Source organism: Mustela putorius, unplaced genomic scaffold (assembly GCF_011764305.1).
Source record: "Mustela putorius furo isolate JIRA1106 unplaced genomic scaffold, ASM1176430v1.1 tig00003871_pilon_pilon_pilon, whole genome shotgun sequence".
Taxonomy (NCBI): domain Eukaryota; kingdom Metazoa; phylum Chordata; class Mammalia; order Carnivora; family Mustelidae; genus Mustela; species Mustela putorius.
Genome location: NW_025422023.1, coordinates 820,215 through 838,808, shown reverse-complemented (window position 1 = coordinate 838,808; position 18,594 = coordinate 820,215).

The window sequence follows — 18,594 nt, the reverse complement described above, 5'->3', positions numbered from 1 at the left end:
CTACAATTGCACTACTCAGTATTTACCCCAGAGATACAGATGTAGTGAAAACAAGGGCAACTTGTACTCCTTGGTTCATAGCAGCAATGGCCACAGTCACCAAACTGTGGAAAGAGCCAAGATGCCTTTCAACAGATGAATGGATAAAGAAGATATGGTCCATATATACAATGGAGTATTATGCCTCCATCAGAAAGAATGAATACCCAACGTTTATATCAATGTGGACAGGATTGGAGGAAATTATGTTGAGTGAAATAAGTCAAGCAAAGAGAGTCAATTATCATATGGTTTCACTTACTTGTGGAGCATAAGGAATAACATGGAGGACATTGGGAGAAGGAGAAGAGAAGGATTTTGGCGGAAAAAAAGGGGGAGATAAATCATGAGAGACTGTGGTCTCTGAGAAACAAACTAAGGGTTTTGGAGGGGAGAGGAGTGGGGGGTTGGGTGAGCCTGGTGGTGGGTATTAAAAAGGGCATGTATTGCATTGGGGAACTAGGTGTGATGCATAAACAATGAGTCTTGGAACACTGAAAAAATAAAGTAAAAAAAAGTAAGAAAATGGGGTGCCTGGCTTACTCAGTCACTTAAGCATCTGACTCTTGATCTCAGCTCAGGTCTTGATCTACAGGTTGTGAGTTTAAGCCTCTTATGGAGTTTACTTATGAAAAAAAATTGTTAAGAAAGAATATTATTGCTTAGCATGTTGCCACTGGTGGCTATGAATATACATGAATTTTTGAATTTATCTTTAATGTTCCCATATTTTCTATGTTTTCCTTAATTAACACATATTAGTGTTCCATAAACAGTAACTTAGAACAAGATCACATGAAAAGTTTTTACTTTGTTATTACTACCTAAAGTAGGAGTTACAAAGGAAAAATAGTGTGAACCAGGGAATCAACAAATAAGCAAAGACTAAATTATCTTCATTTTTTAATTTTATTTTACAGATATTATCAAGTGAGTGGGACCATACTAATAGTCGTTAGAGCTTAAAATAGCCTATGAGTAAAAATATGCACATAAATCAATCAATATAAGTATAATATATTTTCATATGGCTACCTTTAAAGGCATCACTAAAACTCAGTTAGTTTTGCTTTGGAATAGTGAAGGTTATTTATAACCATTTTGATTTGAATTCACATGCTTTATTTAAAAAATTAACAGAACATTTTCACAAATGAAAATTTGAGTCAAAAATGTTATCCAAGTGAACTACAAAGGATTGGGAAGGCTATTTATGTCAATCAGCATTCTGAATAAAATCATACAGTTACTGACTATAAAAAAGCCCAGACATCACCTTCACTTTAAATCTTCCCAGCTCAAATTTAACCATTTAATAAGGCAATAAAATAAATTTAAATTCTGGACTCTTAAGGAGAAATTATATCTGCTATTCCCTACTCCTTGTTTCAATGATGGGGGACATTAATCCATTTCTAAGGAACAAATATGATACATTAAAAAATGCATGTTGGAATTTAAGGTAGCATGGGGATTTAAATTTTGTCTATCTGTGACAGACATAGATTTCAGCAAATCACTTAATATTTCTGAGTTAAAAAAGCATGATTCCAACAGATGATCTCTAGGACCTTTCCTACTACATTCTTAGGACCTCAGAAAAAATCAAGTTAGTTTTTAGCGTGGTACTATACTTCAGAATTTTATGATTTATGGAAAACAACATTTAAAGCATAAGCAAGGAAATACATCACTGGCATGCTTAGACCATGTCACTGAAGGTTACGGTTTTCTCCTCTAAACTTACTATGGAAGAACTAATGAGAACCACTGCACTTAATTAAGTGAATAACAAAGAGAAACTAAGAATAACGTTAAAGTAGTGTTGAATGATAATCAATGTTTAATGTTAATGTTTTTTCTTTTGATCTATCATTATTAAATACCATTTCAACAAACAGTTTAAAACAAATATACATACTCAGTAGAGCAAACATAATATCTACTTGGAAGGTTTAAGAGAGCCAATTAACAAGAATTTTTTAAAAATGAAAGCTTTTTTTAAAGTTAGAGTCATCTATCTTTCAGAGTTGCACAATGTTTCAGAGACACCCTTATATTTTACGATGAGAATAACTCTCAGTGGAAGTAAACCTAAGACAAAAGGAAAATCATCGAGTTAGCATAGTATGAGTCTGGCCCTTACTTACATGTATGATGCTTGAGAAGAGAAACTGTAGCCCAACATCTAACTGAATGTTCTGTACTACAGAAGCAGGTTCTAAAATACTAAATTAGGGGTACAGATAATTACAGTGTTAATATTCTGCCTACCAAAGTAGCACATCAGTTCTATTTACATAAATTAATCTGTCTCCTGCTTTTGTTCTTTTTCACTTCATAACCTCCATACTTACTGGGGATGCAAAGTATATTTAACACCGGTAACATATTTAAGTAATATATTTAAATTCTGTCTCACTGAAAAATCAACTCAAAGTGAATACATAAGGCAGTTTTAGGTTATGGTATGTTTCATATCTCACGGTGACAGAACTGAATTGGAGGATATTATAGATATTTTCATAATAAGTTTATTCTGTTTCACTATTTTCATTGGAGGGGTGGGGGTCAACTGATAGAGGCATGTGGGGTAAAAGTGTGCCTGCACAAGTTTGCTGTGCTCTTTGTAGGTGATTTCTCATCAAGAGATCACTAGTTTCATGGTAATTTTATCACAGCACTTTTGTTGGAGACAATGGGGAAAAGTTGTAGGAAAAGTTAGAGGAAGAGGAAAAAAATCAAACCACAAATAGAACTCAGTAGTGACTGTGTGCAAAGATAACTGTTTATAACAAAATAGTGACACTGACTGTACAATGAGGCAGTAAAGTCACATCTAAAATGCTCTCTTGATACTGCAGGAGAGTCATGCCTTGTCTTCTTCCATTTGTACAGCTAGTCCCACGTTGGGCTGTTCCATGGATTAGCTGTGTGAAATTGGACAAGGCACATATCTGAGCTTCTGTTTTTCCTATACCCTGTTATATATGTTAATTAAGGGTAATGATAGGATTATGTAATATTTTATAATTAAACATATAAACACATAAAGAACTTATAACAATGCATCATACATTAAGCGGGATATATGTTAACTATACTTACTTTTCTCTGTATTCTTACATATTTTACTATATTACTATATGGGATGTCTAATAGAATCGTAGGATTTTGTAAATAAAAGTTTTATTCATTTATTTGAGAGAGAGAGGGAGAGTAAATAGGGAGAGTGAGAGAGAGAGGCAGACTCCCCACTGACCAGAGAGAACTTGATATGGGGCTTAATGTTGGGCTCTATCCCAAAACCCCAAGATCATGAACTGAGCCAAAGGCAGTTGCTTAACCAACTCATCCACCCAGTCACCCCAAGAATCAAGGATTTTTTTTAAGAAAAAAAGCGGGACTGGGGGGAAAATAGAGATTCCCCCATATACTCCTCCTTCACACATGCATAGTTTTCCCATTATCACATCGCCCACCATAATGGTACATATGTTATAACTGACGAACCTACATTCATAATTATAATCACCCAATGTAAAGTTTACATTACAGTTCACTCTTGGTGTTTTACATTCTTTTGGTTTAAAAATGTATAATTACACACATCTACCATTATAGTATCACACAGAATAATTTCATCACCCTAAATATCCTCTGTGTTCATCCTATTCATCTCTCCTTCCCCACCAAACCCTTGGCAATCACTGATCTTTTTACTATCTCCATAGTTTTGCATTTTCCAGAATGTCATATAGTTGGAATAACATAGCATGTAGCTTTTTCAAATTATCTTCTTTCATTTAGTAATATGCATTTAAGTTTCTTCCTTATATCTGGGATAAATTCTGCTTGGTCATGGTATATAATTCTTTGTATATATTGTTGGATTTGATTTGCTAATATTTTATTAAGGATTTTGACATTTAAGTTCATGAGAGATATTGGTCTGTAGTTTTCTTTTCCTGCAATCTCTTTACCTAGTGTTAGTATTAGGATAATGCTTGTGTCATGTAATGAGTTAAAAAGTATTCCCTCTGCTCTTATCCTCTGAAAAAGATGTAGAAAATTATTGTAAGTTTTTCCTTAAATGTTTTGTAGAATTTGCCAGTGAGCCCAGCTGGTGCTGGAGCTTTCTTTTTGAGAAGTTTGTTAATTATTGATTCAATATCTTTAACAGAGATAAGCCTATTCAAATGATCACTTTCTAGTGTGGATTTTGCCATATTGTTACTTTCAAGGAATTGGTCCATTTCATCTAGGTTATTAAATTTGTGGGCATATAATTATTCATAGGATCCCTTTATTATCCTTTCAATATCCATGAGATCTGTAGTGATATCTCCTCTTTCATTTTTGATATCAGTAGATTGTGTCCTCTCTTTTTCTTAGCCTGGCTGAAAACTTACTGCTTTTATCGATCTTTTCAAAGAAGTAGCTTTTTATTTCATTGATTTTCTCTGTTGATTTTCTGTTTTCATTTTCATTAATTTCTGTTTTAATAATTATTATTTCCTTTCTTGTTTTGAGTTAATTTGTTCTTTTTCTAGTTTCCTGAGGTAGAAATTTAGATTACTGATTTTAGATTTTTCTTCTTTTCTAATATATGCTAATGTAATGCAAAGTAAATTTCTAAGTATTGTTTTTGCTGCATCCCCCAGGTTTTGAAAGCTGTGTTTTAATTTTTATTTAGCTCAAAATACTTTAAAATTTCCATTGAGATTTTTTTCTTTGATCCAGTTGTTATTTAAAAGTATATTTTATCTCAACATATTTTGAATTGTCCACAGTTTTCTTTCTGTTACTGGTTTTTAGCTGAATTCCATTGTGGTCTGAAAGTTAGCATTATATGATTTTTATTCTTTTAAATTTTTAAAAATGTATTAAAATGTATTTTGTGGCCCGACATGTTGTCTATCTTGGTAAATACTCCTTGTGAGCTCAAGAAGCATGTTTATCCTGTTGTTGAATGAAGTAGTCTATAGAGGTGAATTACCTCCAGTTCATTAATATTGTTGTGTTCAATCGGCTTTACTGATTTTCTGCCTACTTGATCTGTCCATTTCTGAGAGAGTTGAAGTCTCCAACTATTAAAGGGGATTCACCTAATTCTACGCAGTTTTTAGTTTTTGCCTCACATAGCTTGATACTCTATTGTTAGGTGCATCAATTGCTAACAATCATTAGTGATTGTTTTATCTTCTTGGACAATTGACCCCTTTATCATTATATAATGTCCTTCTTTATTCCTGTTAACTTTCTTTTCTTGGAAGTTTTCCTGTCTGAAATTAATATAGCTAATCCTGCTTTCTTTTAATTAATGTTATCATGGTATATTTTCTGCATCCATTTATTTTTCATTTATGTGTGTCTTTCTATTTTGAATGGGTTACTTGTAGACAACATATAACTGGGTCTTCTTTTTGATACATTCTGATGGTTTCTGTCTTTTAATTGGTGCATTTAGATCATTGACATTCAAAGTGATCATGGATATAGTTGCATTAATATCTATCATATTTGTTACTGTTTTCTGTTTTTTACACCTATTTGTTCTTCCGGTTTTTGTCTTCCACTCTTTGTTTTGTCTTTTTTGTTTTTGACTGAACATTTTATATGCTTTTTTTATATGCTACTTTCTTAGCATATTGAATATACTTTTTAAAAACAATTTTTTAATTGTAATATATATTAGATATATACTAGAGTTGGTAATATATGTTTACTGCTAATCCAAGTCCACTTTCAAATTTGCTTCATGGGTAGTGTGAATACCTAATTATAATAACAAAACGATCCTAATTTTTCCTCTTATTTTTGTATATCATTATCATTATTTCACTTAAATGTAAATGTAAGCATACAGAAGTGTATATACATGCATGAGCGTACACAATCTAATACAAGTTGGTATTATTTTGGATATATTATAATCTGTGAGGTCAATTTAAAATAAGAAAAATATAAGTTTTAATTTTACCTTCACTTCATCCTTCTTTGATACTTTCCATTTATTTATGTAGATCTGATTTTCTGACATCTATTAATTTCCTTCTCTCTGAATAAATTTTTTGGTCATTTCTTTCCAGGTAGGTCTCCTGTTGAAGTCTTTCAATTTTTGTGTGTTTGAGAAGTCTTTATTTCTCCTTTACTTTTGAAGGATAATTTAACAAGATATAGAATTCTATATTATTGTTTTTTTTCTCTCAACATTTTGGCATTTCATGCCACTCTCTTCCTGTATACATGATTTTTGAAGAGTCAGATGTGATTCTTATCTTTGTTCTTCTATAGTTACAGTGTTTTTTTGTGTTTGTTCGTTTGTTTTACCTCTAGCTTCTTTCAGGATTTTTCTTCATCTTGGATGTTGTGTAGCTTGACAATGATATTCATAGGTGTAATTTTTTATTATTATAGTTTTTTCTTTTTCTTTTCTTTTCTTTTTTTTTTTAATCTTTGCATTTAACCTTCTTGGTATTTTCTGAGCTTCCCGTATCTGCGGTTTGTTGTCTGACATTAACTTAGGGAATTCTCAGTTATCTCAATCATTATTGTTCAAACATTTATTTTGTTCTTCTTTTTCTTTCTTCTTCTTCAGGTATTCCCACTACATGTATGTTATCCTTACTGTAGCTTTTCCACAGTGCTTGGTTATTTTATTCTTTTTACTTCAGTATTTGTTCTCTTTGCATTTTTGATTTTGAGGATTTGTTTGCTGTATCATCTAGCTCTGAGATTCTTTCCTCAATCGTGTCTAGTCTACTAAAAGCCCATTAAAAACACTCTTCACAGACCTGTACCCCTGGGGATAAAAATATATGTTTATAAAAAATTAAAAACAAACAAACAAACAAACAAACAAACAAAAAACCACTCTTCATTTCTGTTACAGTAGGAACTTTTTTTTGTTGTTTTATTTTCTCAAACATTTTCTTTTTAGTTCTTTCTTAGGATTTCTACCTCTTTTGGTACATTGCCCATCTATTTTTATCTGTTAGAGTCCTTAGTGTACTTTATCTGTTTGAGTCCTTAGTGTACTAATCATGGTTATTCTCTATCCCCAGTCTCATAACTCTAACATTCCTGTCATGCTCTTCCTGATGCTTATGTTCTCTCTTCAGTTGTGTTTGTTACCATTTGGTATACCTTGTAATTTTTTCTTTATAGCTGGACATGTTCTTCTGAGTAAGAGGAACTGCAGCAAATAGGCCTTGGTAATGTGGTGGTAAGGTGTGGGGGAAAGGTAGCATTCTATAGTTCTTTGATTAAATCTCAGTTTTTTTAGTGAGCTAAGCCCCTGCATTGTGAACTTCATAACATTTCTCAGATTCCCCCCTCCCCGCCATCTCAGGTTGGGCATAATGGCTAGAGTAGGCTGAGTTGCATTATCCCTTCCCCCATATCATTAGGCTCTGATAATACTATAACATGTTATGCTTTGGATAACTAGTTTCCCATGGTGCCCAGATTTATTAACAAGAGCACAGTGCTGTGGATATTTCAAAATCATTCTTTCCTCTTCCACCCCAAAAAGCAGATGATTTTTCTCTGATATTTACTATGAGAACACAGTTAAGCTCTTAGAGGTAAATCTCATAATAATGTGGGAACCCGTTATGAGTAGGTCTCCCTGGAATTTTTAATTCTCAAAGTTTTCCACATTAAGTCTCCAATAATTCATTAATTACAGTTTAGTTTTTCCTACCTGGCCCTGGTTCTCCTGGTGATTTCTGTTAAGGTTTCCTCTGGTAAGCCATGCCATCAGCTTTTTGCCTGTCTGTGTCCTTTCCTCTCTTATGGATCCAAGAAGAGTTGTGTGTTGTTTTTTGTTTTTTCAGTTTGCTTAGTATTTTATTTTTTTAAGACAGAGTGGTACCCTCCAAACTTCATACATATGGAACCAAAAGCTGGAAGTCCAGGATATTTTAAGGATATAAATATAAACATGTTAAGCACTTAGAATAGGGCATAATTAAACACGATGTATATTAGCCATGATATTTTAATGTATTATTACATAATTTATCACATTACAGTATACTATAATAGTATAGTATATATACTATATAATATATAGTATACTATATATTATATAGTATACTATATAATATAATGTATTTTTTAAAAACATTTTACTTACTTGAGGAGAGAGAGAGAGAACATGGGCATGGGGACAAGCAGAGGGAGAGAATTGATCTATAAGGTACATAAAATAATTTTTCCTGATTTGAGACCAACAACACCTCAAAAGGAAAGTATATGCTATCGATAAAACACCTAGTTCAAAGTCATAATTTAAAGACAGTTTTATTATGCTCACCTAAATTCAGAATTCAATATGATACTAAATTTGTGCTTTGGGATTATAAAAGCTGAAAGGAATCTTTAGTTAGAAGAAAATATGAACAAACTAGAGTACAGAGATTTCTTTGCAAAATATGAATGATAATTTTGATGAGGAAATTTAAATTTAATTTTTTCCTTTTGTTTAGAATTGTTCTTTACATTTTTTTTTTGTTGGATATATCATTACATAATGTCAGTAGGCTTCCCCAAAGCTTAACACCATAGTTTTTAAAGAACCAGGTGACAAGTACTTTTTAAATTTCTATATATGTTACTGATGTGCCAAGTATCATTCTGGACATCATAGATACAGATTAGAAGATCTCTGCATTTATGGAGCTTCTGTTCTAGTGTATGTCTCCGAATCAGGTTTTTGTTACAGAAAAAAAAAATATTTTTAAAGATATTATTTATTTATCAGTGAGAGAGAGAGAGAGAGAGAGAGAAAGCACAAGCAGGGGTAGCTGCAGGAAGAAGGAGAAACAGGTTCCCCATTGAACAAGAATCCTGATGCCGGACTTGACCCCAGGACCCTGGGATCATGACCTGAGCTGAAGGCAGAGGCTTAACTGACTGTGCCACCCAGGCATAACAGATTTTTAAAGGGGATTGTAATAACTTGAAATGCACAAACACAAAATTTAGTTTGAACCCTTACATAATTTTTTAGGTTAATTTTAATTAACCTATTTAATTAATTTATTTAATTTCTATTACTGGGATTAAAGGCATAGATCTTACAGAAGTAACAATTGTTTTCTGGATTTGTAAAGTCAATTCCAAAAAGCTGTTGTGAAAGTTCTAAAATCCCTTTAACAATTTTATATGACTGGCAACTATAAAAGAAAATACTCAAATTGATTCTTTTGACTTTTGGCTCTCTCAAATTGATTCTTTAATCAGGATATAAACATATTATGCAAGGTATACATTGTTATTTTATAACCTATATTGTTCCTTTCATTCCTTTCGCAAGGTAGACATATAGCCAAGTCTATATTTGGCTTAATACTTTAAAAAAGCATTTTGAGAAAATAAATATAAGACTTGATTCCCAGACTGTACATTTTTCTGGCAATCTCCCATCATAAGAATGGTAGATATCGTCCTAGTAAAAGTGAAAAAACACAGAAATGATTTTAAAAATAAAAATGGCTTTGGTAAACTCAAGATACATTTGGCAGCTCATTTTACAGAAGTGGAGTCCTACCTATGAAAACATATTATGAAATATTTCTGTTTATTTAGCTATATTGTTTTAAAGTTACTTTTGTATTTCCATGAAGGAGTCTTAGTTATGAATTCCCTAAGCTTTCCTTATTTTTAAAGGCTTGGCAAAGAAAAATACTGTTGTGCTGTGCCTTGAAGTGCTATTTTAATACAGAGTGCTTGAGTTTCTGATTTATGAGTTCTACAAGATTCTGGCCAATCTTTCATTTTTTATCTCGCATTTTTCTTTATAACATATAATATGGAATCAAAAATATCTTCCTATGCCTCAATCGAACATTGTCTAAACTATGATTTTGTCTAACTCAAAAATGTCTAGAATATTTCAGTTTAAAAGAACTACTCAGTCATCAGAAAGATGCTATTGAAATGTAACTATTTTAATGTTTTACTGCCTTGGATCTCATTTTGCCTAGATTTCCCTGAAGTGAGTGGGCCTCATCTGTGTAAGATTTCTTAGATGCTTGAATTTATACTTTAGCATTGGGAACTCTGTCTACTTTAACAGGGCACTCAACTATCCTTGTAGAAGTAGTGTTCAGAGACTTGTACCTCCTTTGAATATTTATTTCCCATAGTTGCTGATTCTTAGGAATATGGCATGAATAGAATTTCTTGAAAACTGTGTCTTCAAAAGAATCTACTTCAGGACTGCATTATTACCATAGTAATGTGAAGGCAAGGTTTTCCTTAAGGAGAAAATGAAATATGTAATTTAACATTTTGCTTAGTCCCACCATATGGTCGTATGAATTAAATTAATGAGAAACAATAGAAGCATTATTTTCTTATATGTTTATTCAAAATTATAAAATATAATTCCTGATCTTGTTACAGTAAAGAAGTCAGTAGAATATTTGAATATTGAAAACTTGTACTGTAGAAACTTTGATATTTGCTTTCTCTGAAAGAAAATTAGAATTTTAAGTCATGCTTTTAGTTGAGTTAATTTATTCCAGGGGATCATATTTATACTTTGTCTTCCAGTAATGTTGTCCTTCTGGGTACAATAAACTGTAAGAAGTTCCTCCCTTCATGTCGGCCACTTTGGTCTCAGAGCATTCATTTTCATACTACTTGATGGTGAAAATTAACTTAATATGAAAATGATGAGATTCTTCAGTCAATGATATTTTTCAAGTGATTATGAGGCACAAATATAATACAGAAAAAAGAAAGTAAAGTTTCATTATGTCCCAAACTTTAACCATTTCTGATTGTATTTAATGAAATATAGAATTTTAAACTCACTAGGCATTTGTTGGTTATGAAACTTTAGGAGTCATTCAGATTTCAATTCACCATTCTCTTCAAGACAAAACAAAGCAAAACTTCTGCTTTGTTGAGAGTTAGTACCAGTATAAATGTGATCAATGGCTTTAATGAGAGGACTTGGAGAAAAAGTTTTTTCCTTGTTAGCTACAACACTCCTAGTTAAGTTTTCTGTGTAAATAACTGTACTTCAATATCCTATTTCTCAATCCCTATACTTTATAATACAATAGAAAAAAGGAAGAAATATTTTGCTCTTTTCTCCTTCACTTAGGACTTTTGTGGTACCTTCCCTACTGAGATAATTTATTTTACCAAATTATTCCTTTTATAATACCTGTCTAGTATCCTAAACATACTTCAACATGTTTATTATAGGAAGGGTTTTTTTTTTAATTAAATAAGCAAATCTACATGTTCTTTTGAACCTGTTTAACCTGTTCTGACTAGAAAAGAATAGATTCAAATGATCTGGGATTTTTGGGGCCAAGTCTTTTCACAACTATCAAAATAATTACTAAATTAAGAATGAAAAATTGCATACTCTCTTTTTCCAACTATAATAAAATCATGAGGCTAAATTGTTATTTTCCCTATAGGAGATGATTTTGTTATTAATATTCTAAGACCATCAGAATACTGAACAATTATAGTTTTCCAGCTATATTTCTGAAAAGTTGTAAAAAATTTCTAGGACTAAAATAGCAAATGCTGATATCTATGAACAAATGCCTAGTTTCCTTATTCTCTTAGTTTCATGTTCTGAAAGCAATCATGAGATAAAAACTTGGATTCAGTTACTGTATTTAGGGCTGATTCAAAGAAATAAAAATGAGGGAATAGGGAAAATAGTATTAGAGGAAAGAAAAAGCCAGTATAGAGTGTGTTAACGAGTTGGTATTCAATTCTGCTGGCTATCCTCTGCAAAACTCTGTTGCATGTGACTCAAGATTGTTTCACTGAGGGATAGGGAAACAGTATTTAGTCTCCACAGTTTCAGGTGAACTCGGAGGTTAGTCAAGGGAATGTGTAGTGCTTTATCAAATAGAATCCACTAATATTATCTCTTGCATTGTTCAGATACACTTGTGCCCAATATTGATTCCACTGTGTCACTGGCATTTCAAAATGTTGGTTGTCTTCAGTGTCAAAAAGAAAAGCATGAAATAAGAGGGTTAGTGAAATCTAACCTAGTGAAATCTAATCTAGTGAATCTACTGTCACAAATAGAGGCCATAATTGATATTTTACACCTTTCTTGACCTCCATTTTAGAAACCTATTATCTTGGTGAACATTTCTATTGTTCTAATTCCATGGCCTACTAGGGTGACACAGAAATTTATTCCTGAGCCTCCAGTTACGTTGTCATTATCAGTTCATGATTGCTGCAAGAGTACATTTACTCTCATCAGAAGTTTAGAGATGTCTTAGTGAGTCTCCTATACTCCAGGCATATTTCTTCATGTTCTCATTTTGTAGCAGCAGCTTTAGTATTCATTATACCAGTTATGAAGATATGACTCTCAGATTTCTGACTGCAGAGAGAGTCTGAGCTTTGAATTAAACCCATGCTTTCCTTGGTTTATCTCCAGCCAATGGTTGAGCATGTAATGAATGCTAAGGCAGACCCATTCCTGAGAAGTATGGGAGTCCTGTGACAAGCAACTTCCGGCTTAAGGACTCCCTGACAGCTTTACCAAAGTCTATTAGAATTTCATTGTGTCTGAGATGCTTCTTCCTTTGTCTTCTCTCTCCTTTACCTGGGATTAAATTTTCATTTAATTTCTGCTAGTTCCTCCTACCTCCTCTTTACACATTTCCCATTTTTTTCCCCAAAGATATTGCCATATTAAATCTCTTTCATAGCTAATCCCATTTTAATATCTGCTTCGGGGGAGACTTCACCACACAAGTGATACCAGGACAATGAGCGTTATAAAGATTCCATAGCAGAGACAGGGAAGGATGACTGTTTAAGGCAGGGTATAGATGTCTTCCTTCAGTTATGGATATCTTCAGAGGGCTATCTTAGCCTTAGAACTCCCGCTGTGCCAGTTATTTGAGGTCTTTTTTGCAACATAATCATCACAGTTCAACTTCTTCCTCTTTCCATTTCTGTTTTGTCACTGCCTTTCTGGTGTGGTTCTTGATAGCTCTCTCCAATAAACACTCTACATAGAAATCTCCATTTTGGGGAGCCCCACCTGTGGTTATGTAATGCTAGCAACTTTCACTATCTCTACTATGGAGTCTTCTTCTTCTTCTTTTTAAATTTATTTTTCTTTTCTTTTCTTTTAAATTAAAAAATCTTATTTATTTGACAGAGAAACATACAGTGAGAGAGGGAACACAAGCAGAGGGAGTGAAAGAAGGAGAAGCCGAGCAGGGAGCCCAATGTGGGGCTTGATCCCACCTGGGATCAAGCTCTGAGCCAAAGGCAGGCACTTAACAACTGAGCCACCCAGGCACGCCTCTACTAAGGCGTTTTCTATAAAGTTTACATTGTCTTCTATAAAGTTTGCATTATATTACATTGTTCACTAATGCTTTTAAGACTTTTTTTTTCTTTCTTTTTTTTTTTTTGTAAGACTTGAGGAAAAACTGAGCTCCAGATTTGGATTTATCTGACACTGAGATGCCCTAAAGATAAAGAGATATTTGGAGAAACTTTGTGAATTTGCACAAAAGTTGATGAAGGGTTCCCCTAGGCATGAGCTTGGGGAGGCATTGAGAGAAGAATATCAAACGGAGGGAACCTCCAACTGACATCAGGTAGTAATCTGATGCTAATCAGATACTAATTTGATAATAATAAATCTATGATATTAAATTGTTAGATAATCTCTGCAAAGACTGTAATGTATTTGGAACCAGAACACCAGTGAGAAATAAGGTTGAAGATTAGACTTGAGTGTTTTCCACTTGAAGATAATACTTGAGGCCATAAGGTTACTCTAACACTCCTTAATTTTATCTACTGCTTTGCTATTCTTCATAACTTTTTGTATATTTAATCTACTATATATTTTAGATATTAATCTTGTTTATTATTTTCCTACCTCATCTATAAGGTAATTTCTATGAGAGCAAGTTTTTCTCTTCTTATCACAGTGGAATCCCCGGAACTGAGAATAATTGCTGCAAAATTGCCTGACTCATTATAGATTTTTAGTAATTATTTGAACATAAATGAATATGGAAGAATAAATGAATGAATTTCAAAAGAGCTTGGATAAGGGCGTTATATGACAGAAGCTGTTTTTTTCACTGAAGTGGAAGGTAACTTATGTGCCTCTCCAAAAAAGAACTGTGTACTAGATCTGAAATTGTAGTAAGAAAGGTTTTTACTTTATCTTATATGTGAAATATATTGATACTGTTTTTCAAACTTGACTCCACTAACAAATCACTAGCAATCCTGCTAAAAGTAGACTTTGGTTTCAGTTGTTTTAGAGTGTGACCTGAGATTCAGCATTCTAAAAAATGAACACATGATAAGGATGTTGCTGAGCAGAGACCATGCTTGAGTTATAAGGTACTGAGGAATCAACATGTGGTATATGCGAAAAGGTAGTGGTGCTTATTGGGAAAAACCCTGGGTTTGAATCAGCATATTTGGTTTGTGAACAAATGATGACACTAACTAACTTAATATTTTGTGGATTGCAGTGCATTGAAATTGTGTTCATTTAGTTACCACACCTTAAATTTATATTATAGATTTCCATTTTCCCAGGCAAATATCAGCAATATGTTCAATGGTATGCTACAGAATGAGAAAAAATGATAGCAGTGTTCTCAGATTCGAGGTTGACATGCCAAATTAAAAAAATAAGTGAAAAGATTATAGTGTAGAGTAAAAGTGTATAGCTATAAACTAATTTTGAGGTTGCTTTTTGATTGAACCAGTAAAAAAAATTATGGTTGGGGGCCAAATCAGGTGAGGCACACTAAAGGAATTAGAAGGGGACAATTAAAGAAATCAAGATGGAAAAGAAGGACAGTATGCCGAGAGTAATTTGAAAGAGGAAGCACTAAATTTAATTCTCTGGTGCAGAGTAGAAGTCAAGAATTTAGTGCTGATATAAGGAGGAAACGAGAATTATACTGTGAAAAAATAAAAGTACAACAAACTAAAATCCTTGACATTGTTGAGATTTATAACTTTGAATTTCAGGTTTCAGTAGGAGCAGTTAAACAGGAGAAAAATTAGGTACGATATGGCTTTAAACTGGATATAAAACATTAAGTAGAAAAAATCCTCTCTTTCTCTCTGAATATAAAATTATTATAATTCTAATCAAATTATATGGTTGTAATTGATTTAAGACCAGAAGCCTCAATTTTCTCTTGTGAATTTCATTACAACTGTTTGTGGCATTCCTTCAGGTGTACCAAAAGGCTACAGGTAAAGATTTACTCAGCTAACTATTTGAATAACATATTTTAGTACAAATGCAAATTACTTATTTTTAAAGATATTCTTCATAGTTCCTTTGTAATACTTGTTAAAATTTGTCAAAAGTGTGTTTCACTTTTATTTTATTTTTTGTTGAAACTTTGACTTGTTTCAGTGATTTTACACATGATTTAAGACTAAATTATTTTAACTAATTTATTATGATTTTGTTGTCTACAAATTATTTCTTACTTTTTTTCCCCAATTTGCTAGCTATATTATACAAATTGATGAAGGCACAAAATAGACATACTTTCAGTGTAACTATGCAGATGCTTTACTTACTTTTGCTCTTTTACTTACTATGGCTCTGAATTTTGAGATCCTGTCAAAATTTGAGCTCATTCTTCTGGTTTCATAATCCAGAATAGAACAAGAATAAACATTTCAAGATGATTTTGTGTTACTTTTCTTTCCTTTTTAAATTGATTGCATTTAATAGGATGATGTCAAATAAGAATTAAACCTTCAGAGTCCTCAGGCAAATGTATACAAATAACATGAATATGAGATTTTCTTTTTTAGGTTAAGTTAAATATTGTTCTCTCTCTCTTTCTTTTAACATTATAAAATAATTGTATTTTAAACACCATGAAATGTTATGTATGAAAAATGAAGATTCTGATTTTAAAGTCATACAGCTTTCAAGGACTATTTTGACACCTTTGCAAAATAAAAGTTTGTTTCAAAGTTTGATTGCCTATAATAGGAAGTAGAAAATTGAACATCTAATGAAACAATTGAAACATTTTTATATCCTTCAAATTCATTTTCTCACAAATAAGTTTGAAATTAAAGGGATAGAGAAGTAAAACTAAAGCCATTTTTTTTGCATTATTAAAGACTTAGAAATTGAGAAGTAAATTATTTCTTTAGTGCATGTAACTTATCAGGAGGAAAGCTTCATGTAAGAAATCTAAAAGAAATATACAATGAAACAATCATAAGAAAATATCCTTAACATATTTTATCCAGAGAAACTCCATGACACTGAAAAAATGGCAAGTAGTTTAGTTTTCATTTTCTGGCAATTTCGTTTATATTTTTATATTTTTAACAACTGTCTCAGTGGAGTAGGATAATATCTCAGAACCTAATGTACAGTTAAAGTATGGTTATTCATATTATTTCTTAGTTTTATGAATTAAAAAAAAATTCCAAGGTTAGTTTTGAAGGGGTGGGGAGTGGGAGGTCGGGGTACCAGGTGGTGGGTATTATAGAGGGCACGGATTGCATGGAACACTGGGTGTGGTGCAAAAATAATGAATGCTGTTATGCTGAAAATAAAAAAAAAATTAAAAAAAATTCCAAGGTTATCATTGGAACCCTTGACATCAACTAAAATCTAAATAGGTTTCAGCTCCTCTCATACAGACGTTATAAATATTTGTTTTATGCCTAAGGAAAGTAACCACATCTTTACTAAATTAAGTAGTTTCTTGGATCATAACTCATTGACTATATACTTTAATATACCTTTTTTTAATTTTAAAGATCTTATTTATATATTTATTTATTTGAGGGGGAAGAAGCAGAAGGAGAGGGTGAGAGAGAATCTAAAGCAGACTCCACAGAGAGCACAGAGTCCAACATGGGACTTGATCCCACAGCTCTGAGATAATGACCCGAGCTAAGATCATGACTGAGCTAAAATCAAGTCATCTACTCAACTGGTTGAGCCACCCAGGCACCCCTTCAAATGCATTTTAATTACATTGATTCTAAAAAATTTAAGGCATGTGGCAAAGATGAATGTCATTATGAATGATTTTCTTTATTTTATTTTACAATATCAAAGCATAATTGTCAAAAATTTAAAACATGACTCTCATACAAATATAGAATGTTCACATTTCAAAAACTTTATTCAACACAGAAATGAGTGAACCAGAAAGATGAAAAGGCTGTCCATATTAGAATTAGAAAAATGAAGACTATATAGTACAGAACTGAAATAAGTTTAATGAGATAGCTAACATCCTCCAGGGCAATAAGACCATCACCTTTTGGGTAGTATATACCAGGAAAAAATCTTTACCAGACAAGGTCAAAACTTAGCATGTAACTTCAGAGAGTCTGAGATTTAATTTCGATAATAAATGGCAGGGTCAAACAAAAGTACATTCTTCTGGAAATTAAATATTTTTTGGATAATCCTGTTAAACTGTGTATCAATATGATACTGAAATGATATGCTGAGATCTCTTTTGCCAATTTCCAAGTTTTAGATGATTTTTCTTGACACTAACTCCTAAACCAAAGTTTAAAATCTGATTAATAATAAATTCTAATACATAAGTTTATTTGTATGTACTTGTATGAAAGTATAAAAAAGAGAAAATATATAATTCTCAATTTTTTAATTTGAGGGAAACTGATTTCCAGTAAATTCATTCATAGAAAAGTAAAAAGACTTGCTTAAAAAAATGACACAATCCTTTTAATGTGTTGTTGAATTTGGCTTGCTAGTATTTTATTGAGGAGTTTTGTACCTCTGCTCATCAGAGATATTCAAGTGTGGTTTTCTTTTCTTGTCATGTCTTTGGCTTTGTTCAATGTTGGCCTCATAAAGTTTCTTAGCAATTGTTCTCTTCTAAGTTTCTGAAGAGTTTAAGAAGGATTGCTATCACTTCTTTGAACATTAGGTAGAGTTCACCATTGAAGCCATCTGGTCCTGGGTTTGTCCTTGTTAGGAGGCTTTTGATTACTAATTCAATCTCCTTATTTATTATTTTTCTGTTCATACTTTTTATTTCTTCTTTGTTCAGTTTTATCAGGTTGTGTTTCTAGGAACTGATTTATTTTTTTCTAGTTTTTATGATTTGTTGGTGTATAGTTGTTTACAATACTTCTTTACGATATTTTGTTTATTTCTGAGGCATCTATTGTAATGTTTCCACTTTTATTTCTGATTTATTTGAGTGTTTGCTTTTTTTTCTGAGTCTGGTTATGCTTTCGTCAAGTTTGCTTATCTTTTAAAAATAACAGCTCTTAGTTTTGTTGATTTTTTTCTAGTGTTTTCTATTCTGTTACTGAGAATATAAAGAGAACTGTTGGTAAGGATCTGGAGAAAAGGAAACACTTGTACAATGTTGGTGGCAATTTACAATGGTGTAGGTACTATGAAAGACAGTATAGAGGTTCCCCAAAATGTTAAAATTAGAAATGCAACATGAGGGGCGCCTGGGTGGCTCAGTGGGTTAAGCCGCTGCCTTCGGCTCAGGTCATGATCTCAGGGTCCTG